Source organism: Podarcis melisellensis (genome assembly GCF_964234715.1).
Source record: "Podarcis melisellensis genome assembly, chromosome: 7".
In the NCBI taxonomy this organism is placed as follows: Eukaryota; Metazoa; Chordata; class Lepidosauria; order Squamata; family Lacertidae; genus Podarcis; species Podarcis melisellensis.
The window spans coordinates 71,292,472-71,317,987 of NC_138539.1; the positions used below are offsets into that span (position 1 = coordinate 71,292,472).

General features: G+C 41.5%; 1 protein-coding gene across 6 annotated transcripts in view; it reads left to right on the forward strand.

Annotated features, from left to right (window-relative positions):
• CDH10 (cadherin 10) overlaps positions 1 to 25,516 on the forward strand; it is a 396,417-nt gene that overhangs the window by 282,885 nt on the left and 88,016 nt on the right. Inside the window, exon 1 of one of the 6 annotated variants that reach the window (XM_081918202.1) lies at positions 17,303 to 17,325. The exons of the other annotated variants lie outside the window; for them this stretch is intronic. The gene's annotated coding sequence lies outside the window, so the exon portion shown is untranslated. Of the gene's footprint in view, positions 1 to 17,302; positions 17,326 to 25,516 lie in introns of those variants that run through there. 6 annotated transcript variants of the gene reach the window in all.

Below are 25,516 nucleotides of genomic sequence, written 5' to 3' on the forward strand. Positions count from 1 at the left end.
AGTGCAATTTATTAATGTTATCATTTATTTATTAGGAATATTTATAAACTGCTAAAGATAGTGCCACAATAATACACAGCAATGAAAACAATTAAAAACAGATGAACTTTTCTAAAACACACACACACCATCAAGCAGTGCTCACAAGTCAAGTCACTCTTCCAGGCCAGGAAAGCCTGTAAAAATAAAATGTTTTTTTAAACATTTAACGAGATGTAGGTATCTGGGTCCATGGGGTCACGAAGAGTTGGACACGACTAATCGAATAAACAACAACAAAGGTATTGATGAGGAGGAGGACATATTTTTGTACCCCTCCCAACTGACTGGGTTGTCCCAGCCAGTCTGGCCAGCATCCAACAGAATATATGTAAACACAACATAACTTCATCTACTAAAACCTTTCAGATCCAGGATGGCCTTCAGGTCTGATGGGAGGGCCTTCCACCCATCCACTCAGTAGGGTGGGTGCCACTACCGAGAAGGCCCTCTGCTTGGTTTCCTGTAACCTCCCTTCTCACAGGGAGGGAACTGCCAGAAGGCCCTCGGAGCTGGACCTGAGGTTGAGTGATGGGGGTGGAGATGCTCCTTCAGGTATACAGGACCAAAGCCATTTAGGACTTGAAAGGTCAGCAAAAGCACTTTGAATTGTGCTCAGAAATGTACTGGGAACCAACATGGATATTTAAGGAGAATTGGGCCTTTCTAATTTCAATAGATACATGTTCTACAGGGCAGGTGCCATTGCACTGGAGGATCAAGTTTTAACTACCATGGGCTGAACCTCCAGCACATGTAGCACCTAAAGAGACTGTAAATGACCATGGTGCTTAGGCAAATATATTTGTCTTCTTTTTTTGGTGATCACTCATAGCCCAGTAAGATTGTCTACCATGAACACAGTCTTAACAGTGAGTCCGTAAGTGACTGTGGAGGCCAATTCTGGATCCACACGTCCTTCCACCACAGTGGGGTCATAGGTTTCCGGATGGGAGTTGATCACAGTGAGGGTTTGCCAAGTGTGTCTTCCTCTTAGCACGTTTCTCCCTTTCGTCCTGAGTTTGAGCATCTTCAAAGTCCATGACACCTTTGGTAAAGCTGTTCTCCAACTGGAGCGCTCATAGGCCAGTGTTTCCCAATTGTCAGTGTTATCCTACATTTTTTATTTGCCTTGTGAGAGTCTTTAAACCTCTTTTGTTGACCACCAGCATTACGCTTTCCATTTTTGCGTTCGGAATACAGTAGTTGCTTGGGAAGACGACAATCAGGCATCTGAACAACATGACCAGTTCAAAGACTAGGCAAATATAGAGGGAGTAAGATGCTCGATGAGATAGCCTGATCCCAAGTTGCTCAGGGATTTAGACAGTAACACCGGGTGTTGCGCTGCAAGCTGTTGTGACTGATGTGATGTTGAAAGTAGGTTTGCAAGGGGAGATGCACAATTTGCAGGAATGACCAAGACTACAGCCCTCTGTCAGTCCTTCATCCGTAGCCAAACGATCTGGATTTAAGGAATTTTCTCAGCAGTGGACAGGGGCCAACCCTTATTACAAGCCATGCCACCATCTTCTAGACTAGCTCCTGAACCTAATGTACGGGCAGCCTAACACAGAGCACGTTGCAATAATCCAATTGCCAGGTTACCAATTCATGGGTCATGGTTGCTAAGCAATCTTTGTCCAGGAACAGCTGTAGAATCTTGCCAGAGTTCTGTCACAGTTACTGACTTGGAGATGCCATGCATGCTTTGCTAAAACTCTTTTCAACGAACAATCAGAATCTTCCAATTATTCTAGACACCTGCTGAATATTGTTACACACTAACATATGGTGACCCGGTTTTGTTGGCTTCTTTTTTCTTTTCTTTTTCAATTGATGCTGTTGTTCCCCATAATTAAATATATTTTGTGCAACTTTGTTTCCTTTGCTACTCTTGTTTTGAATAGCTGGGTTTTGTGATTTCTTCCAATGCATTACTGTGTTTTAGAAGGAGGTGGGGAAAATCAGCTTTTCTTTGAAATCTAATTGTACTAATCATCTCCTTTTGAAAGCAAATTTGCATTGGTCTGTTGATAATTATTAGGACACGATCCAGCAGACTCTAAGAACTTCTATGTGCTTTAGAATTTAATGGGAGCAGATTACTGAGCTCTCCCTGAAGTTAGGAGAAAAAAAGTGCCTGAATTATGTCCTTACTTAGCAACTTTGAATTAAATGTGATTTGAAAGGGCTGAGCTACACTCTTAAATTCAAAGTCACCCGTTATACTGAAGACAAGACATTCTTCTCGTAATAGTGGCACCACTAATGTATTTATATAGGATAATCTCCTGTGTATTTCAGACTGCATCTCTTCCATGCATTTGGAACTGTTCCACTTTCCTTTTGACTACACAATATATGTAGGCATTGTACAGGGTTGTACAGTCATGCCCTCGAGCTATATTTCCCGTTGCCCATAATGGTAAAAGGTACTCCTCAAAAACTTGTAGTTTAAAGTGACAATTTAAACCGCAAGTCTAGCCAAGCAAGCTACCTTTAAACATAATAGGAGTGGATCTTTCGGCAGTCAAATTATACTTAACCCTGCAGGGCATGGGGGAAAGTAGGTAGGCTTTTTGAGCAGCTGATGCTGAATCTCGGTCAAGTGATCTTTATTCCCCCCTGCTCCCCTAGAACCGTAATTCCCAAATGCTGGTGTCATAGGGTGGGTTCGGGTGGAGGTGATGTTGACTACACAAGCAGGTTTCAAGTTGCCATGCTGCATTCCGCTTTCAAGTTGTCATGCTGCATTAAAGAACCACCAGGTTATCTTTAAATGGCCAGCGCAAGTGAATAATGCAGCTACCTTAGGCTTGTTAATAGCTTTGTAGCATTCATGCTGCTTGACTGCTAGTGGTTCGCAGCGCTCTCGTAAAGCCACTTACATATAGAGATGGATAGAAGTTAAGAGTTGGCATAGAGCTGGACTGTCTCCATTCAAAAACAACAGGGCAGACTTTGGTCTTTCCAATTTCCATTGTGCCCTGTGCAAGGCCCAAATTTGGCATGCCACCTCTCACCTTCCGTTCATTTCATCATGTAATGGATGTGACACCAAGTTATGCCCCTGCCCAGTTTGGCAGAAATGGTCACATTGGCCTAAATCCACCTCTGACAACAACAACAACTCTCCCCCTCCACACCAACCTGCTAGTAGTAGTATTGCAACAAAAACCCTCAATGAAAAAGTGAAAGAGCATTCACAGATTTGCCATTTTTATGTTCTCTATTCTCAAGGATCCGCACGTGATGTTGTAAGAGGTGAGAACATTGGAGAATCAAATAATAATAATAATAATAATAATAATAATAATAATAATAATAATAATAATAATATATTTATACCTCGCCCATCTGGCTGGGTTTCCACAGAAACTCTGGCTGGCTCCCAACACAAGAAGAAAAAGAAAAAAGAAGAAGAAGATAAAACATGAAACATTAAAAACAGGGCTGCCTCCATATGTCTTCCAAAAGTCAGATAGCTGTTTATTTCCTTGACATCTGATGGGAGGACATTCCACAGGGTGGGCGCCTCTACTGAGAAAACCTTCTGCCTGGTTCCCTGTAACCTCACTTCTCACAGTGAGGGAACCACCAGAAGGCCCTCGGAGATGGAACTCAATGTCCAGGATGTATGATATTGGTGGAGACGCTCCTTCAGGTATCAAAGGGTAACCTTGAGTAAAAGAAAGGACTGCTCTGGGGATAAAATGTTAGAGATCGCTAATTGGCGACATGGGTGGTGCTGTGGTCTAAACCACTAAGCCTCTTGGGCTTGCCAATTGGAAGGTTGGTGGTTCAAAACCATCCGATACAGTGAGCTCCCATTGCTCTGTCCCAGCTCCTGACAACCTAGCAGTTTGAAAGCATGCTAATACGAGTAGATAAATAGGTACCGCTGTGGTGGGAAGGTAAATGGTGTTTCTGTGTGCCCTGACTTCCATCATGGTGTTCCATTGTGCCAGAAGCAGTTTAGTCATGCTGTCCACATGACCCAGAAAGCTTTCTGTGGACCCACGCCAGCTCCCTCGGCCTGAAAGTGGAGATGAGCGCTGCACCCCATAGTCGCCTTTGACTGGACTTAAATATCCAGGGTTCCTTTACCTTTTTACTTGTATAGCCATGCAGAGACCTGATTTTGAATTCTTGGAGGACAAATTACAATGAGACACAATTCCTTCATTTTGTCCCTTTTGCTACAATTGTACATTGAATATACGTTTTTCATACTAGTACATGAGGTTGATAGTAATTAACAGCACAGAGGGTGTTGTGAGAACGAGTTAATTAGTGAATATTCTGCAACATCCTTTGATAGTATAAAGTGCTACATCCATGCTAAAGTCTCTTACAATGATTTCTTTCATCCTTCTGATCCTTTTTTTCTGTTTGAAATGCAACTCTTTCCTTGATTACATCTTTCAAACAAACTTTTACAAAGTTATGTTACTGAAAATGCAAATCACTAGATACAGTTAGTATAATCTGCATTAGCACTTAGAGTTGATGTATGGTCCTAGCTATCTACACCCAGAACCTGACACTGTTTGGGTTCAACAGGCCTGAAACATTGACTCCTCACCTGTGTTCCAGCATACAGCTCAACATCAGGTGGTCATGCCATAAGATACTCTGAGGGTTGCTCAAGAAGGAGGCTGATTGTTCACCTCACTGTTGAAAAAATGCCAATAATAATAATAATAATGATTTATTACTTAAACCTCACCCATATGGCCTCCCCAGCCATATTGGGTGTCTCCCAACAGAATATTAAAAACAAAACAAAACATCAAACATTAAAAACTTCCCCAAATAACCCTAGAAGAAGAGTTTGGATTTGATATCCCGCCTTTCACTCCCCTTCAGGAGTCTCAAAGCGGCTAACAATCTCCTTTCCCTTCCTCCCCCACAACAAACACTCTGTGAGGTAAGTGGGGCTGAGAGACTTCAAAGAAGTGTGACTGGCCCAAGGTCATTCAGCAGCTGCATGTGGAGGAGTGGAGACGCGAACCCGGTTCCCCATATTACGAGACTACCACTCTTAACCACTGCACCACACTGGCTCTAGAATTGCTTATCTCACAATGTGAGAAATAGACCTTATATTGCAATCGTTGGGACTGCAGCAGCAATGTAATAAATGTAACCTTTCATTGGCTCTTGGGTAGTAGATACTATGCTGATAAATACATTTGACTCAACCCTATTTTGACTAATAGTTAATGGTGGTTGGTACTTTTTGGACCAGGGGGCAGAATGAGTGGCTTGTTGGCTAAGTGGGGGTGAAGCCAGTGAGTTATTCAACATTATGGCAATGATAATATCTTAATAATGAAGATGATTAATGAAAACATCAATTCAGCGACAACTAATATAATTATTGTGTCATTACGGTGAAGTTGTATACAATGGGGAAAAAACAGCACAGAAGTTATCTTCCACCCTTAATGTACCTATCACAGGCCCCTGCCCTGAGCAACTTGAAATCTAAAATTCAACACAGAGGAAACAGAAAGGGAAATAGATTCAATTTGGTTCTCCGGTCCCATACTCACTAAAAGTTATTCCACTGGGGTTTACTTACTTCTGGGTAAAATGAATAGAATTGTGTTAGTAACCACAGCTAAGTCATACCTTCTCAGTATAATTAACCATTACATATGTGAAAACATCAGACCTATAAAGAGCAAATGTTACCTTCAGGAAAAAGCTATTTTCATTTAAGCTACACCTGGCTTATTCCCTGGTACACAGATCTAGAAAACAGAAGCAGAGTGTCAGAAGAAATAGTCAATGACCAAAGATCTCCAAAGTTCCTTTAAGGGAAAAAAAAATTAAGTCCATACTGCAAACTGTAAGCTCCTATTGTTCCGATAAAAAGACACAGGAGTTGGGGAGTTACAAAAATCCAAAATGTTTTGGGGGGGAAGCAATATTAAGGAATATTATATGTTGACTGATTAACATTCTACAGCCTTTTAAATATTTTTCTGGAAAGGAGGGTTAATATTTCATTGTTTTTGTTCTAACTATTATTTGTGCTTTTACCTTGTTATTTTTATATTGTGAACGACCCTAAGATCTGGTGATGAAGGGCAGTATGCCATGCTTTTTTCTGGGGGTACACAGGGGTATGCATACCCCTAAGCATTTTGTTGATCTTTGTACTTTTGTACAATTACCTTATTTATTTTTCCTGATTTGAACTAGAAAATGGTGATTTTCTTGAGTCAAAATGAGAGTACCCCTAAAAAAAAAAAATAAGGAAAAAAAGCACTGGCGGTATATAAATATAAATCATCATCATCATCAGTCCCAAGTAGTGTGATAGCAAGTTCCCTAATCACTACTTCTCTGGTCCAGTCAGTCAGATATTCACACAAAATATATTTAAGCTTCTTATGTTTTATAGAAGTAGGGATTGACTTAAGTCAAAATCCCTTCCGTGTTTGATCAAACACACAGGTCAGTACACATCTCCATCTCCCTAACCAATGTAAAATTGGGGATGAAAGTGTGAAACAACTGCACACATCCCCCATTAACTGGATTACCAATGCTAGGATTTCTGTGTCGTCAACTACTGCTTTTTGAGAATGTCCATTGTAAATTAACATGATAATGTTAATGATAATCACCCTGGTGCTATCTGTAATTTTCTTGTTGTGTTTGACGTCCTTCCCAACCAGTGATCTGTGTTCTTGCAAGTTAAGATAATGCTTCACACATCTAAAGAAGTGGATTTGCATATGCGGCAATAGATTTGCTAGTTTTTTAAGGCAGTACGGGATTCTGTTGTCACAAGGTCTCCTGCTTCCAGGCCCATCACAAAGGCCCGTTCCTGGACTTGGGAAAGGAAAAAAAAAATAGCAACTCTTGAAAGTACTGTTAAGATTTCTTTGTTTTAATTAGAATAATTTATCCTCACTGAGATTCAATCATCTTGCATAAGCCCATATAACATTTTCAGATCCTTTAATTCGGAAAGAAGCGTGAGTCAGAGAGAAAGGAAAAGTCGAAAGGATAGAGAATGCTAATAAGCATGTTCAAACAGCCAAAGGAAAACACAGGCCCTCCGCTGGTGATTTAGATTTACAAACTAAGCAGTACTATGCACGAAGCATTCAAACTGCAGGTTAAAAATGCTAGGAATATTCACAGAGATCATAAGAAGGCTGGGAAAGATGGGAAGACCTGCTCCTCTACCAACATGTGCACAAACACAGATCTCACTCCTCTTCCTTCCCTTCATCCCACCCCAGTTTTTCCTGGGGATCAATGCTACCCCACCCCGCCTTCAGTGTCCGGTTTCTCCGGTTTCTACTACACTCATCCTGAAATGACAAAGTCTGCCCTTGCGAAAGAAGCGTTGCAGCTACCGCTTTGAAATTTGGTGGGCTTCATCTCAGAAGGATCGACTGTGTCTGTGAACTGCATCCAGTTTGGATAATAATGAAGTTATAGGCTCCCTTTAAAGGTGCCTTGCATGAAAACCCCTGCGTGCTTCTGCCTACAATTTGGCAGGCTTAATCTATTCTGAAGTGACTACTGGCCGTATAAATTCACGTGGGTGGCACTGTGGTCTAAACCACTGAGCCTCTTGGGCTTGCCGATCAGAAAGTCAGTTGTTCGAATCCCTATGACAGGGTGAGCTCATGTTTCTCTGTCCCAGCTCCTGCCAACCTAGGAGTTCGAAAGCACAGCAGTACAAGTAGATAAATAGATACCGCTGTGGTGGGAAGGTAAACAGCATTTCTGTGTGCTCTGGTTTCTGTCACGGTGTTCTGTTGTGCCAGAAGTGGTTTAGTCATGCTGGCCACATGACCTGGAAAGCTATCTTTGGACAAACAGTGGTTACCTCGGCCTGAAAGTGAGATGAGTGCCACAACCCCACAGTTGCCTTTGAGTGGACTTAACCATCCAAGGGTCCTTTACCTTTTTTTTAACCTATAAATTCACCCACTTTGGCCAGAAGGGGGAAAGTTAGAGCTTTTTTCAAATTCTCCAGTATAGTGAATTTTCATAGTTCAAAGTGGAGAGAGAACAGAGCAACTCAGACACAAATAGGTTGTTGTTTCTTTTCGAAATAATGAAAATAACAATGCACAGATCTAGATACATATTATCCCACATCACTGAAATTAACATTCTGTAAGAATTATTTTATTTGCAATGAACCTATGCAGCCTTCAACACACACTTTTGTTGGTTTGATTTCTAGATTGTGGCTTTCCCTTTTGTTAAAAAATGACTCATGTGCCCAGTGTTTCTCTGGAGAATGCAATCTTTCATTGTAAAGCTTCTTAAAGGATAATTTCTTAATGGAGTACATGCAGATATAAGCACTCCTAATCTCCCTTTCTCTTTCTCTCCCTTTTAAGCATACTCTGGAGACTAGTGACAAACTGATGTAAGGCACATAACTAGTAAGCTACCTGATATTTCATACTTGGTTTAGCAAATTGCTGCCAAGGGATGTTCCATATCCCTCCCCCTCCCCTCACTGCGACTTTCGTCTCCTTTTCTGGATTTCAGCATCATTTTTTTTAAGTTCAAAATGGTTCAGATGTGGCATGGATTCTGGCAGCATTCCCCCCCCCCCCAATAGTTCTAACCTGAAAGTTTTACATTGCAATATAAAAATAAGATTATCGTCCCTATGGATCGATGCCTTTTACTTCTGGAAAATTACATGCAGTCAAATATTTGCAAGATGTGCAACACACACAAACTTCCCAGCTGAGCAATTTCCCTACCCCTTTCCCACATGCTTTTGTTTCCCTTGAAATTCATCTGTTGTTGTCGCTCAGGCACTCCTTCCACAGTTGGATTTTGCCATAGAAAATGCTCACACAGATGCGTGCGCACACTGAGGAAATTCTACTAGTTTAAAGCTTTTCTTTGTTTTTTTTTTTTTTAGTAAATCTTTTTTAGTTTAAAATACAGACACAAAAGATTATTTACAACAGAAGCAAATAAGAAAAAAGAAAGAAAAGGAATCAGGATAAAGAAAGAAAAACAAAAACTGTATACAAAAGGATAACAATCAAATAAAAATTTTGGGTATAAAACTTCCAATCGTCTTATTATACTATTTATATCGTCGTGGTTTTCTCACACAGCTTTGCGTTATATTTTTTTCATATACTCCAGCAAAATATTTGTTACATTTTTTTTTACTTACAGTTATCATTCTAGTTCTGCTAGTATGGTATTATTTGTACAGTATAGTCTTAGCTTTTCTTTGTTAATAAGATTTCGTGAAGAGGAAAATCCCAAGCTCACGTTAGAGTACCTTTTGGACTTTAGGTGAAATTGTAGTGGGAATTGTAAGCCTATGCCAATGCAATGGTTAATATTATAAATATAACAAGGAGACAGTATACGTGACCCCAAAGGATGCATTTTGCATTCCTCTTTGGCTAAGACCTGAACCAGCTTCAATTAGATTGTGTTAGTCCTTGGATTTAAAAGCCTGTTGATGCTTGTGTAGCAGGTTTTAGCAATTCTCCTCCTGACAGGTTTCCCCAAGTCTGACATTCACTGGCTTTGGGATACTGATTACTGTGTTGTGACTCTAGAAATCACATTGGAGGGTGGGTAGGTATCCTATTGTTCCTCCCAAGTCTGATGCTCAGTATGACTTGCAATTTTTCTGCACATCTCATACAGTAGCTCTAACTTTCTAACCTCCCTGAGCATAACACTTTCTTTGCCTTCCAGTTTAGTATGATTGAGTGGCAGTATACAAGGGAGCAGCCACACATCCCACTGAGATTTGGATCTGGAGAAGATTGAGGCAGACTGACTATAAGCTCAGCAATATTTGAATATGGGCATATAAATGCAAGAAAACAATTCTCCGGGGCCCTGGGATTACTTAGTTTGTTTCTAGGGATGGACAAATCTGTCCATTTTTCAGTTTCTCATTTTCCCAGTTATAAATTCAATCCTCCATGTTTCCACCTCAGTTTGAAATTTCTTTTCTTTTAAAAATCCTCATGAAAATTCACCAGCACTTCAGTATCGACTTATCCTAATACACAACGGTTCTATGCAATTTCTCCGATGTACACATATTTGCAAAGCAATGTTTTAACTTACTTCCACTAATCTAGGCACTTTTATGCAAATGTTACCCCAGCAAATGTGTATGTACTTCTGTACACAATACCTGGCTTGAGAACTGCATCACAAAATTCAGAGAGATACGAATTTTCAAGGATGGGTGTGTTTTGGTTAGCACATTGTTTCAGAAACTGCAGATTAGTTACATTCACCTTCTTATCTGAATGGAATCAAACTTCTTCCCCTTCCCTAGTTCCTAATGAATCCTCAGTTGCATACACAATCTAACTCTAATGCATTTTGTCAAAAGTTTATGATGGGGGAATAAAGGGAGGCTGAACTCATTTAGACTCCTTGAGCCTCCTCTACACTTCAAAAAATCCTTGCTTAAAGGTTATGAAGGGGAATAAAAGTACTGACAAGCTATGTAGTCTCTCGAAGCCCTTGCGAATAGTAAATGCAAGTAATAAATACGGAAGAGGGGAGGAGAAGGACCCAGACTGCATGCCAGTTCTAGCTTGGGAATCCCATTAAGGGCTTAGGTACGTGTGTAAGAGAAAGAATGCTCAAAGTTGCAGAGGAACAAAGGAGGGGAAGAGTAATATAGAGGTTGTCAACATGGTGTCCTTCAATTGTTTGAGACTGCAGTTTCTGCCAGCCTCAGCCAGTATGGCCAATGGCCAGCGATAATGGGAGCTGTAGTCAACATCTGGAGAGAACTACAGTGGGTACCTCTGAGTTAATGGGACGTCCTCTTTCTTTCTATGAAAAAGGGTGTGAGTGGGATGCAAATAAGGGAGGATGTGTGTGCATCCTTTTGGTTTCAGGTCCCTAACTTGAGTGGGTGCAAGTGCATTTACAGTGGTACCTTGGGTTACAGACGCTTTAGGTCACAGACACTTCAGGTTACAGACTCCACTAACCCAGAAATAGTACCTCAGGTTAATAACTTTGCTTCAGGATGAGAACAGAAATTGTGCGGCGGCAACGAGAGGCCTCATTAGCTAAAGTTAAGAACAGTTTCAGGTTAAGAACAGACCTCCAGAACGAATTAAGTCCTCAACCTGAGGTACCACTGTACTGTGTTGTCATGCCAATGTGATGCTTGGTTGTGTCTCTGTGATGCTTCGGGACCCTCAATAGCCAATCAATAGATGGGTCACATGGTTGGAACATGGTAGAAAGTAAGACGAATGCAGATTTCAGAGGTTCCAGTCTCCCTGGAGAACCACTCACATGGTCTATGCTAATAGAGTATAGCCAGTGTAAACTACTTTCTTGTCATTGGATGATGGATGCTGAGAGGAAACCTTTTGAACTCAGTTGCTGAGATCATACTCAAAGTTACAGGGGAGCATGCTGTCCTGGCAACAATTCTCTGGTGACACTGCAGGGATATGCAAAATACTCTTGAAAAAAAATTCACTAGTCTTACTGACTTTTTGTATCAAAATATGTACCATTAAGCACAAATGCCATTTTTGATTCATTCACATCCATGCTGCAATGATCAGAGGAGTGCAAAATCAGACCCATAGCTAAATTCTGATCCCCACATTATTCCAAGAAGTGCAGATCAGGTACTTTCATATAGCTCAAATTTCCTTAAGCATCCCTGGGAATAATAAAGGAAAGGGTTTTGAAAGTAAAAATAAAGAGGAAGTTGCATTTCACTGGAAGAATAATTATTCATCTTTATAAAGGTGTTTCCTCCCCTGCACTTTTCATCTGGAAGATGATTATTTTCATCGTGAGACTTGTTCGGTTGGCACCTGTCTGTCTATACAAGAGAGCTTACTCGTACTGCCACCATCTAATTAGCAGTAATGGTATTCTCCATGGTTTATGCTTGGGCTGTAGCACAACTTTGAGATGCTTGCATACAGACATCAGTGAGCACATTATTAAATTACACAGTCTCCTAAGCATGCAGTGTTTCTCCGTGCCCCAGTTCTTCATGCCTTGGTGAACCGGTTCTGCTCTCTGAAGCTGCAAGGCTTCAGCCTGAGCAGACGCTGCAAACTCTTGATGAGCTAAGGGCTGGTTTTTAGATGCTTGCCAAGTTTTTATACTGCTTCCATTTCTCTGATAAACTCAGTAGCTGACTGACAGGGTGAGAGTGCTGAAAAGCAAATGCCCAGAGACTCCACATTTTATCTCCCCTGGAGGGAGAAAGTGTCTTTCTATAGGCAGTCAGTGTCATTCAATGGAAATCACACTTCAGGGCAGGAAATTACCTGGAGGACACAGGAAATGTTAACCTGGTTCATTCAGTTTTAATCTAGATTGTTGAAAGCATGCTAGCATATTGTGCCCTCCCTATCCTAGAACATCCACCATTTAAAAAATAAAAATGCTCAATAAACAGAATAAATATCAGGTGCAACTATTTCAGACACTTTTTGTTTTTAAAGGGTCAAATTTATAATCATCCAAGTTGCTTCCTATAATAAACATAAACAACCTGCATCCAGGAAGAGGGCCTACTTGGTGGTGTCACCAGCCCTGTGGAGTGCCCTCCCATCAGATGTCAAGGAAAGAAACAACTATCTGACTTTTAGAAGACAACTGAAGGCAGCCCTGTTTAGGGAAATTTTTATTATTTGATGTTTTATTCTGTTTTAAATCTGTTGGGAGCTGCCCAGAGTGGCTGGGGAAGCCCAGACAGATGAGTGGGGTATTATTATTATTATTATTATTATTATTATTATTATTATTATTATTATTATATATAATATATATTAATAATAATAATAATAATAATAATAATAATAATAATAATAATAATAATAATAATAAATAATGGTAATAATAATAATATCCTTTTATACTGGTTCAGATTTTTCCCACACCTTTCCCCATAGTCATTTGTATTACAGATTTAGCATGATTTATTAATTCTCCGATGTACATAAGAATTGTGCAACTAATTATCTATCATATTTGATTTACATCAGACAACATTTTAATATACTTAACAATTAACCTGCATTTCCTTAGTAGATATCAGAAGCCAAACTGAATGGTGGAGGTCTGTATACAAAATTGCAGATTCAGTTTATGTATGTGTTTTGCCCAACAAATAATTGCTGCAGTTGGTATACCAGAGGTTTGCTTGTTACAATATACTTTCATAGATAACTTCAAATGTTTTGGCAAGCCTGTGTCATTTTTACAGCCCCATGACTTTAGGGTTTTCTTTGCAACTATAAAGTTAAGGAGGAAAATAAATGGAGACTCTCAGAATGCAGGAAAAAGGTGTGCAAGACTTACAGATGGGATGAGGATTGTTGTGAGAAGCCAGTGAACCTTGCTCCCTCCCCTCCTTCTGTTGGTGGTTGGTTTATAATCATAACTACAGTGGTACCTCGGTTCTCAAACATCTCCATTGACGAACATTTCAGAACCTGAACGCCAAAAACCCGGGAGTAAATGCTTCCATTTTTTTATGTGCCTCGGAAGCTGAATGAATTTTCTCAATTGAATTTGCAGACAGTCCTTTGTGCTTCAGTTTTTGAACATTTTGGAACTTGAACTGTCTTCCAGAATGGATTACATTTGAGAACCAAGATACCACTGTCTTTCGTTCCTACACAGAAGATGAGAAACTGTGCATCCTAACTGTAGCTTTCATGTTGTTGTTGTTAGCAAACATTGATTAAAGGATGTGTGCATTACGAAGCTGAAATCAAGCCCTTTAGAGGGTTTTGCCTGTACTGGAAAGTAACAGTGCAAATTTTAGTAGCTATAGATGTAAACTGGTTTATGTTCTGAGGTGCATAAGGATGCAAATAATGTCATAAATGCTTGTATGCTGCGTTTGTCTTTTTTTAAAATAAGCATATTATAGGCCACAGATGGGAAATTTATGGCTGTGTGAGCAGCATGCTGGTTCATATGTGGTTAACTGTGCAGCTGCTTTCTTCCAGACTTGACATACGGGAATGAGGGAAAGATGAGGCAGCCATGCACCGTAACATCCCATTGCAGTACATATCCCTTTATGACCCGGACCTAAGCTGGTGGGCCGATGGAAATATATGGAGTACTGTGTAGGTGCAGAACAAAGAGAGAAAGTGGGAATGCACATGAGGTTAACAGAAACATTTTGCATGCACACATACCAGTTTTGAAATAAATGTGGGAGTTTATCCTCAGATGGAGAATCTGAGGAATTTATTTTCATTTGATGCAATTACAGTGGTACCTCAGGTTACATATGCTTCAGGTTATATATGCTTCAAGTTACAGACTCCGCTAACCCAGAAATAGTGCTTCAGGTTAAGAACTTTGCTTCAGGATGAGAACAGAAATCGGGCTCTGGCAGCGTGGCAGCAGCAGGAGGCCCCATTAGCTAAAGTGGTGCTTCAGGTTAAGAACAGTTTCAGGTGAAGTATGAATTAAGTACTTAACCTGAGGTACCACTGTAGCAGAATTTCTTGGTGTGGGTTTTTCATATGTTCTTAGGTCACTGAAATAATAATAATAATTTTGAAGACTGCCCCTCAGATGAAAATTTGAGGAATTTTGAAGGAAGCCAAAAGCATTTGAATAAGACAAATAAAATACCTTGGGTCAGTGTGGTTGGGGTTAAATATCCCCGGGTATATGGTGTATATGGGTTCGAGAGAGAACAGGAACAGGAAACTCTGAAAAATGAATATTTTAGGCTAGGCCTCTATACAGTCAGCAAAAACAAGACCTTCTTAAACGAGCAGTGCAAAGAAATAGAGGAAAGCAATAGAATGGGAAGAACCAGAGATCTGTTCAAGAAAATTGGAGATATGAAAGGAACATTTCGTACAAAGATTTCCATAATAAAGGACAAAAGTGGAAAGGACCTAACAGAAGCAGAAGACATCAAGAAGAGGTGGCAAGAATACACAGAGGAATTATACCAGAAAAAAATGGATGTCTCGTACACCCCAGGTAGTGTGGTTGCTGACCTTGAGCCAGACATCCTGGAAAGTGAAGTCAAATGGGCCTTAGAAAGCACTGCAAATAACAAGGCCAGTGGAAGTGATGGTATTCCAGCTGAACTATTAAAAATTTTAAAAGATGATGCTGTTAAGGTGCTACACTCAATATGCCAGCAAGTTTGGAAAACTCAGCAGTGGCCAGAAGATTGGAGAAGATCAGTCTACATCCCAATCCCAAAGAAGGGCAGTGCCAAAGAATGCTCCAACTACCGCACAATTGCACTCATTTCACACGCTAGCAAGGTTATGCTTAAAATTCTACAAGGAAGGCTCAAGCAGTATGTGGACCGAGAACTCCCAGAAGTGCAAGCTGGATTTAGAAGAGGCAGAGGAACCAGAGACCAAATTGCAAACATGCGCTGGATTATGGAGAAAGCTAGAGAGTTCCAGAAAGACATCTACTTCTGCTTCATTGACTATGCAAAAGCCTTTGACTGTGTCGACCACGGCAAACTATGGCAAGTTCTTAAAGAAATGGGAGTGCCAGATCACCGCGTCTGTCTCCTGAGAAATCTCTATGTGGGACAAGAAGCTACAGTTAGAACTGGATATGGAACAACTGATTGGTTCAAAATTGGGAAAGGAGTACGACAAGGCTGTATTTTGTCTCCCTGCTTATTTAACTTATATGCAGAATTCATCATGTGAAAGGCTGGGCTGGATGAATCCCTAGCCGGAATTAAGATTGCCGGAAGAAATATCAACAACCTCAGATATGCAGATGACACAACCTTGATGGCAGAAAGTGAGGAGGAATTAAAGAACCTTTTAATGAGGGTGAAAGAGGAGAGCGCAAAATATGGTCTGAAGCTCAACATCAAAAAAACGAAGATCATGGCCACTGGTCCCATCACCTCCTGGCAAATAGAAGGGGAAGAAATGGAGGTAGTGAGAGATTTTACTTTCTTGGGCTCAATGATCACTGCAGATGGTGACAGCAGCCACGAAATTAAAAGACGCCTGCTTCTTGGGAGAAGGGCAATGACAGGCCTAGACAGCATCTTGAGAAGTAGAGACATCACCTTGCCAACAAAGGTTCGTATAGTTAAAGCTATGGTTTTCCCAGTAGTGATGTATGGAAGTGAGAGCTGGACCATAAAGAAGGCTGATCGCCGAAGAATTGATGCTTTTGAATTATGGTGCTGGAGGAGACTCTTGAGAGTCCCATGGACTGCAAGAAGATCAAACCTCTCCATACTGAAGGAAATCAACCCTGAGTGCTCACTGGAAGGACAGATTGTGAAGCTGAGGCTCCAGTACTTTGGCCACCTCATGAGAAGAGAAGACTCCCTGGAGAAGACCCTGATGTTGGGAAAGATGGAGGGCACAAGGAGAAGGGGACGGCAGAGGACGAGATGGTTGGATAGTGTTTTCGAGGTTACCAGCATGAGTTTGACCAAACTGCGGGAGGCAGTGGAGGACAGAGGTGCCTGGCGTTCTCTGGTCCATGGGGTCACGAAGAGTCGGACACGACTAAACGACTAAACAACAACAACAACAACAGGCTAGGCCTTGCAGGGCTCCACACTACCCAGTCTTGCTGTGGATTAAAATTATTAACTTGTCAAATTATTTCTATACTATGCATACACTTTAACCAGTACACAATGAAAATATCCAGAAGTTATTTTTGTACTGTAAAAAAATAATGCTTAGTGCGTTAAAGGTTGCTTACCTAAACTGTACTTACAATGTAATACAGCACAGATTGAGTCTTGTTGACTTTATGGCAACTCTTTTATGTTTTAAGAGTTTTCTAAGGGAAAGATTCCCTTGTGTTCACTATACGAACACGGCTGCTCTCGATTACCAGGGCTTTTTAAATGCACAGAAATACACCATTGCTTTCAGCTAGGTGATCATGAAAGTTCCTGCACTTAAGGCAACAAACAGAATTCAAGCAGGAGTCTCAAAAGGGGTAGATATGGCAGGCCAGGGGTGGAAGAGAGATGTGAAACTACTGTAGGAATCCATTAAGCAGCCTTGCCTGCCATCTCCATGTGCATTAGCTAGTTTTGTAACTTCGACAAATTCCATCCAAGCTTTCATTCCACTGACCTAATTTAACAAGAAGGAAATTCAATAACAACTGCTAACATCCAAGAATTATTTCCCCAGAGAAATTTAACAACACTTCGACATCAAATGGGAAAGTGCGGAAAGTGGAATATATATGCCTATGAAGCTAGGAGCGAAGAAACAGACCTGTGTAAAGTGTATCCCTCTCGCACAGGTAGTCCAAAAAGTGCTCCATTTGATTAATCTGTTGTTGCTTTTTTGTTGTTTTTTTAAAAAAAGCTATAGATGTAGTGGGCAGTCCTTCTTGCCACATACTGAACTTTGAGCAATAAAGCCAAGTGTTTTCTGCTATATAAATATTAAAATGTGCATCTATTTGTACATCACCTGTCAGGGAAATGTTTTCCTGAAGCAGAATCTTTGCACCACATGAAAACATCCTCCAAAGATCTCCATGAGCAGCAGGAGATTGTATGTTTGTTGATGATGCACACGAGGATCTTCAATGCTGCTGTCATCTTGAACAGAGCTGATTATCGCTTGGCAGGACCAGGAGAGAGGATACCTAGAATCGGCTCCCCCTCACTTCACAATGAGTGATGGACGTTGTCAGAAATGACAGCAGAGACCATCTCTTTGGTAGAATGTGCTTGCGGTTCTCAGATTGCTGGATGTCATTTTCCCAGACAAATGATCCACACATGGGAGTCTTGTTTCCACGAACAAATTGTCCTTGATGTATAGGGGCATATATGTCTGGTTGTGTATGCTCTCTGGCATCATAGTTGGACTAAAAATCCCTATATTGTTTCATTTATGCTGCAAATTGAATATTGCAGTTTGAAGCAACTGGAAGCATAAGAACTGACTCCTTTGGAAATGAAACATTATCCAGGCCCATGGAAATATGATTTAAACTTTCTATAGAACTTTCTTTAAAACAGAATTAAAACATCAAAAATACCTATACAATGTCATGTGCTGTCCAGCACAGGCCCTGCATCTTACAAATATGAAATAATAAAAAAAAACCTATAAGCTGTTAACGGAAAAATCCGAGGGCTCCCTTGGACAAAACACAAAGACACCAACCAGGATCACTTGGAGCAAAACAGCAGCCTGTAGGCTTGGCCTTTATTGATCTGTTGCAACAGGGTGCTCCCCTCACCCTCAGGAGAGAGGAGGGACCCAGAAAAATGGTGTGCAAGGCCTTATAAAGACTTTTGAAATTGCCACCCTGTAGATCAAGACCACCCCCAGAAACATCATACATGCATCACAGAAGGGGCATAACCTAAGACCACCCCCCAGATACATCACACCTACATCACAGAAAAGGCGGTCTAAACAGAAATTTTAATATTGTTTTTCTCCTGTCCTTGTTTATCTCCTGTCTGGCAGGTTACTTGATTGGATTTCCTGGGTAGCCTGGCCAGTCTTTTGTAATGATAAATACTTAGTTCCTGGGCCATATCACAGGCTCACACCCTATTCAAAAACAGACATACCCTTAAGACAGGATTTGTGAAGGAAAAGACAATGGGGAGGCTTTTCTATTTTGACCTTGCAGAGAAAAGATTTGGTCAGTTTAGGAGTCAAAATGGTTCCAGGTTGGCCTTCCTGTGCTGATCTATGTATGTGCTTGGTTGGTACACTTATGAACATTACCACATATCTAAGACCATAGAATTCCTATCACAAAGCGAAGGACCCTCTCTTTTTCTCCAGCCTGCTTTCCAGCCTTCAAGTTGTTTGCTCTCACTTCAGGAGAGCAACAATTTCATTGCATGGTTCTCTCTGTAGCATCCAGAGAGACAACTGTATCTGCATGTTCACTCTGTTGAGTTTGGAAGACAAAGACTCAAGGCAACTCCTTTTAAAATGAAGATTGCAACTCAATACCTCTCACATGATCCCAGGTTACAACCCTCACATGTTAGCTACCAGAGAACAGTTAGTTAATCATTAACCCATTAAGGAGCTCAGAGTCCTTTAGAAAATAACATTGGAAAAACTCCATTGTTAGCAACCCTTCAGAAATCCACATTTACTCATTTTCCATTTTAAACTTTCATTAATTTGTATACATTTTTTCATTTCTGTGTGAATTAAACCATTATTCTTAACAATTTACATCTGTTTTGGGCAACATAAATGTTTCATCACGCTTTATAATTTAGTGATGTCGTACCATAATGGTTATCTGAAACCAAAGAGCCTTTGTTTTCCCCCATGTAAATTTCTCAATAATATCCCTACAGAAAAAGGAAGGGCATGGTTGGCAAACCCATTTTTTCTCGCAAGATTACTAGGAAGACCACAATGAGTTATTTCAGTCCAAAGCTTATCTATCAACAGCATTAGTACCACACCTGCAATAAGATTCACACCATGGCTGTGAGCTACAGGTATTTTATGGATCATGTTCTATAATGAAGGATGCATGACCATGGGTGATAACCTTTAGAGAGAACAAAATTAGTTGCAGGACAGTGTAATAAATTTAATCACTGATATATGGGTGAGGAACCTGTGGCCTTCCAAATGTTGTTGCACTCCAGTTCCCATCAGCCCCAGTCAGCATGGCGAAGAAGAAGAAGAAGGGGAGGAGGAGGAGGAGGAGGAGTTTGGATTTGATAGCCTGCTTTATCGCTACCCAGGGGTGTCTTACCCATAGAGGCTAGTGGCATGGGGCGCCAGGGTGCCAAGTTCTGGAGGGTGCCAGGGAAGAGTGGATACAATCTGCTGCTCCCACAACTGCAGGGCATCTCTTTGGCTCTGTCCCACATGGGCTGTTAGGACTGCAGTCCAATATATTAGTCAGGCATGGTAAGGAGTGGTTGGCGCTGTGGTCTAAACCACTGAGCCTCTTGGGCTTGCTGATAAGAAGATCAGTGGTTCAAATCTGTGCCATGGGGTGAGCTCCCATTGCTCTGTCTCAACTCCTGCCAGCCTATCAGTTCAAAAGCACACCAGTGCAATAAATAGGTAACGCTGTGGTAGGAAGGTAAATGGCATTTCTGTGTGCTCTGGTTTCTGTCAGTGTTCCATTGTGCCAGAAGCGGTTTAGTCATGCTGGCCACATGACCCAGAAAGCTGTTTGTGGACAAACACCGTCTCCCTCGGCCTGAAGCGAGATAAGTGTCTCAACCACATACTCGCCTTTGACTGGACTTAACCGCCCAGGGATCCTTTACCTTTTTTTATAGCCTGCATTAGAGCTGTGTGTGTGTGTGTGCATGCGCACACACATTTTTATGGGTACATAACCCCCCCACACACCATATATCAAATAATTTTGACTTCAGGGGAAATGTAACAACTTGTAACTGGCATAGTATTTTGGATTCCAATCTGTGTCATTCAAGCTGTTATACTCATTAGATATGGTCTACAGGCATCTTCTCTGAGAGAAGACAGCTCAGTTGATTCCCTAAAAAATGCACATTATACAAGGCGACAAATCATTTACAATTCGACATTAAGCTGAATGACTCATTGCTGCAAGTTCTGGCCTATGCAAAAATGCACATTGTTTTCAGTAGTTTTGGTGTGAATATCCCTGTCACTTTCAGATGACGAATGAAGCTCAACTTTCGTATTTCATCAACAGATGAGTTGGGTAAGAAGTAAAAGGGTACGGTTAACATGAATTCAGTCCAGTAAGTATCACAGCAGCACAACAATGCTTAGCATTTATCCCATGCATGAGAATAGGGGTGGGAAAGCTGTGGCAATCCAGAGGCTGTTGACTCCAAATCCCATTAGCCCCAGCCAATATGGCCAATGGTCAGGGCTCAACAGAGTTGTAGTTCAAAGGTTCTCCGTCGCTTTTTTGGAATATCTGAAACACTTTACTCTTAATTGCCCCAGCAATGCTTACAACCATTCAGTTGAATGAGGGTGCCTTGTTCAAAGCCACCTATGCAGATGAAAGACCTGAAGCTTCCTAATTTGTAGTTCATTCTTTAAGTCACATGCAGGTAAAAAAATGGCAGCAATTTGTAAATGCCTGTGTGTATTTGTGTGTGTGTGTGTGTGTGTGTGTGTGGAAGAGAGTGACTGAATACTCTGAGAACTACTCTGGTTTATTTTAATAACCACAGCTGAAGCTACACTGACCAGAATTTAATGCTAGTTCGAAAGCACGTCAAAGTGCAAGTAGATAAATAGGGACCATTCTGGCGGGAAAGTAAACAGCATTTCTGTGTGCTCTCTGGTTCTCTAGAAGCGGCTTACTCATGCTGGCCACATGACCTGGAAGCTGTCTGTGGACAAACGCCGGCTCCCTTGGCCTATAGAGCGAGATGAGGCACGACCCCAGAGTCAGTCATGACTGGACCTAATGGTCAGGGGTCCCTTTACCTTTACCTTTACACAAGACTGGGAGCTGCTACCCCTACTTTTTAGATCACAATATCCCACTTTTCTGCCAAGGACCTTGAGGTGGCATACATGGCAAAGGTAAAGGTAAAGGGACCCCTGACCATTAGGTCCAATCACAGATGACTCTGGGGTTTGGGTGCTCATCTCGCTTTACCAGCCGAGGGAGCTGGCGTACAGCTTCCATGTCACGTGGCCAGCATGACTAAGCTGCTTCTGGCAAACCAGAGCAGCACACGGAAATACTGTTTACCTTCCCGCTGGAGTAGTACCTATTTATCTACTTGTACTTTGTGCTTTTGATTCCTAGGTTGGCAGAAGCAGGGACTGAGCAACGGGAGCTCACCCCATCGTGGGGATTTGAATTGCCAACCTTCTGATCGGCAAACCCTCAAAGCTCTGTGGTTTAACCCACAGCACCACCCTAGCATACATGGTACTCCTCCCCATTTATACCCACAATAAATGAGGCTGAGGTCACCCAGTGAGCTTGGTGGCTGAGTGCATTTTTGAACTCTGGTCTGTTTTTGCTATTTATTTTGCGTTTTTGTACCTTTTTTCTTTCTTTTTATTGTGGAACCCAGTTCAGCTACTGATTGATTGATTGTGTGACTGCAGTACATTGTTTATTGCTTTCATTTCATGGATCAATGGTCCTGTTAGATAGTAAAATTCATGTTAAATTGCTGTTTTAGAGGTAGTTTTTAAAAGTCTGGAATGGATTAATCCATTTTGCATTATTTTCTGTGGGAAAGCGCACATTGGTTTTGGAATGCTTTGGTTTTGGAACGGACTTCTGGAACAGATTATGTTTGAGAACCAAGGTACCACTGTACTTATAATATACTTTCTGGGAGGAACACTCACCTCCTGCAAGATTTTTGTATGCCCTCTTTCTGGGCTTAGCTACCCCCTTGGTTCATAAACACTGCTCTAAAAATATGATGATCAAAGCAGGCAAAGTGGTTGTCATGGTTTGGTTATAGTAATAAACTCATTGCAAAACATTCTATTGAAAATTCAAGTGTGAGTTTGTCAAGAAAACACAAAACGATATTTTTTTTAAAAAAAACACAGCAGTAATTTCTAATACTCTGTGTAGATATAAAGTGATATAGGTCAAGGCTTTGCACTTAGAATTACAGAGTCTACTGATTGCTAATTCATTTCTAGGGAACAAAACGATTTGCAAAGCGTATACATTGTTAATCGGTCAAGGCAAGCCTCATTATTGGAGAAACCTTTTTTTTTTCTTTTCTTTTTTTGAAGTACTGTAATAATGGGCATAGCTCCCTCATCTGATTCAGAAGGGGGTGTTAAAGTGGATTACTTTGGAGAGTATCTGCTTGATGCCCTAAATTTAATCCAGCTCAGATAACTCTATATTAAATTGTGGCCCTGTGTACTCCCAGGTATGTCATTGAGAGTGGGATGAGATGCAGAAGCTTCCGTGACTCCTCCTTTGCATGGCAAGGTCCCAAACCCACCCGGGAGGTGGAATAAAGACACATGAAGGAGTATTTTAGGTTAAAAGGTGATAGAAGGCTACAAATTTATTGGTTACAGAATGTGAGTGGTATTGGCTTAGGCATTGGAAACCACACAACTATATCTGATCCTTCCCATCTGCAGGAGACTTGGAAGGGTTAACCACCAGTAGGGGGAGCCCTGCTGATGCACATCAACTAGGAACTCCCCCAAGGTCACTGCTAGGGATCGGGCCATGGCCCAACCCCCCCGTCTGGGGTTTCAGACAGAAACCATGCCCCCCAGATTCCTTTAGCGGAATACCCTTGAATTAGGAGGGGTAGGTGATGGCCACTACCTCCCCTCCCCTTCGACCAAATACTCCAATGCCTAACTGCCAAACCTTACAAAGTTGTGACTCATTTGCTATGAGGTAGACAAAAAACCAAATGGCCGGTGCCAATTTACTAAGTGGAAAAAATTCCTACCAGGTCCCTTGGACAACCAAGGTGACCAACCAAGGTCCTTAGCAAGGTCCATAAATAAAGAGCCTAACTTGAGGGAGGGAGGGAGGGCGGGAGAACTGAAGGATCAGGGAGAAAACAGAGGCGAGTTCTCAGCCACGGGTAGTTTAAAAAGCCCATGCCACACCCCCAGACCATCTGGGTTGGACGGCCTAAGGATGATGTGGCCGAGGACCAACCAATGGCGCAGGGGCTATCACACCCCATGCGTGTGGGGAGGGCTTGCTCCCAGCCTGCAACATCATCTCCCCAGGAAGGAGAAATGACTTTAACATCAGAAGGGAGAGTCATAGAGTTGTAGAGTTGGAAGGGACCCTGAGGATCACCTAGTCCAACCTCCTTATAAGGCAGGAATATGCCTTATTGCTGTCCCATATGGGGATCAAACCTTCAACATTGGGGGAAACAAAAGACGAGCTTGTCAAAGCCTCTATGACACATTGGGCAATAGATATAGGACATAATATAGATTTTAATCTCTGGGGAAAACTTTGGAAGAGTGATCCGAAGTTTACAGCATGTTATTCCTCGAAGGAGAACTACCCGAAAATGATGTACCGATGGTATTTAACTCCAAGTCTTTTGTTTCCCCCAATGTTGAAGGACCCAGAGTCCTTTTTGTTGGTGATAATTCAGACGGAAATTCCCAGGTATCACAAAAGGTTATTTATGTATGCCACTACTGCGGCCCGTGTTTTGTTAGCCGCAAAATGGAAAACAAGCAAGGTCCCAACCAAAGAAGAATGGTGACTTAAACTGATGGAATATGAGCAGCTTGTAGACCTAACATATAGAATAAGAGAACAAGAAGAACATACTTTTAAAGAAGATTGAATATATATGAACCTGCAACATTGGCATTATCAGCACCAAGCTCTACCCAGCTGGGCTATGCAAGTTCAAAGATAACCAAAGTTATGGAAGGGTGCAGAGGGATGTGGGGATAAGTGTTGAGCTTCAGCTTTTAGGGAGGGCTCCTGGGTGGGCGGGACACGGGTGGTGCTGTGGGTTAAATCACAGAGCCTAGGACTTGCTGATCAGAAGGTTGTGGTTCAAATCCCCACGACGGGGTGAGCTCCCGTTGTTCGGTCCCTGCTCCTGCCAACCTAGCAGTTCAAAAGCACACCCCAAAGTGCAAGTAGATAAATAGGTACCGCTCTGGCGGGGAGGTAAACGGTGTTTCCGTGCACTGCTCTGGTTCGCTGGCCACATGACCCGGAAGCCGTATGCCGGCTCCCTCGGCCAATAAAGCGAGATGAGCACCGCAACCCCAGAGTCGGCCACGACTGAACCTAATGGTCAGGGGTCCCTTTACCTTGACCTTACCTTGGTGGGCATGGAGCAAATCTGTTCAATTTAGGTTCATCCATTAATGTCATATCATAATCACGTAGAACCTATCTATAGTACAACAAGAAGTTCAACAATAGGCAGCTGCCAAAGGTTTGATTGACCACTACGTCTGACTTTAACAAAGATAGTTGCACTTTAGGGATTCTAATACCATTGTGAGCTAGTGTTGCCAAAGAAGTTAACAGACAAGAGAGCACAGATTGGAGTTCCAATTTGCAAATTTCCTAATAAATATTTTAGGAACAAGTAAAGACATGTCTTTGGGATGCAGCGGCTTGACCCTGTATATCCAATATGGCAAAAAAGAAAGGCCACCTTCCATTTCATCAGTCCTTCCATTTACATTGGCTTTGTATTTTGTGTTGGATTTTGCTGGAACTTTGCATTAGATTTCCCAGAAACTCTCTCTCTTAGAAAGTTTGCTTCTTGTCATGTTGTATTTCTTCCGATGCATATGATGTCCTCTTTTGCCATTTAAAGCACCCTGGGGAACTAGTATTCCACCATTTCTGTGGTTTCAAAAACGGCCTTTGCATTAGCCTTTAAGTGCCTCTTGGTAACAAGATTAATAAAACACTGGGTTACTTGTAAGTCAAATCAGGTGGAAAACATTTCAAGTAAAGACTGCAGTATTTAATATGTAAGTGCCAATGGTGCAGATCCCCTAGTCTACATGAT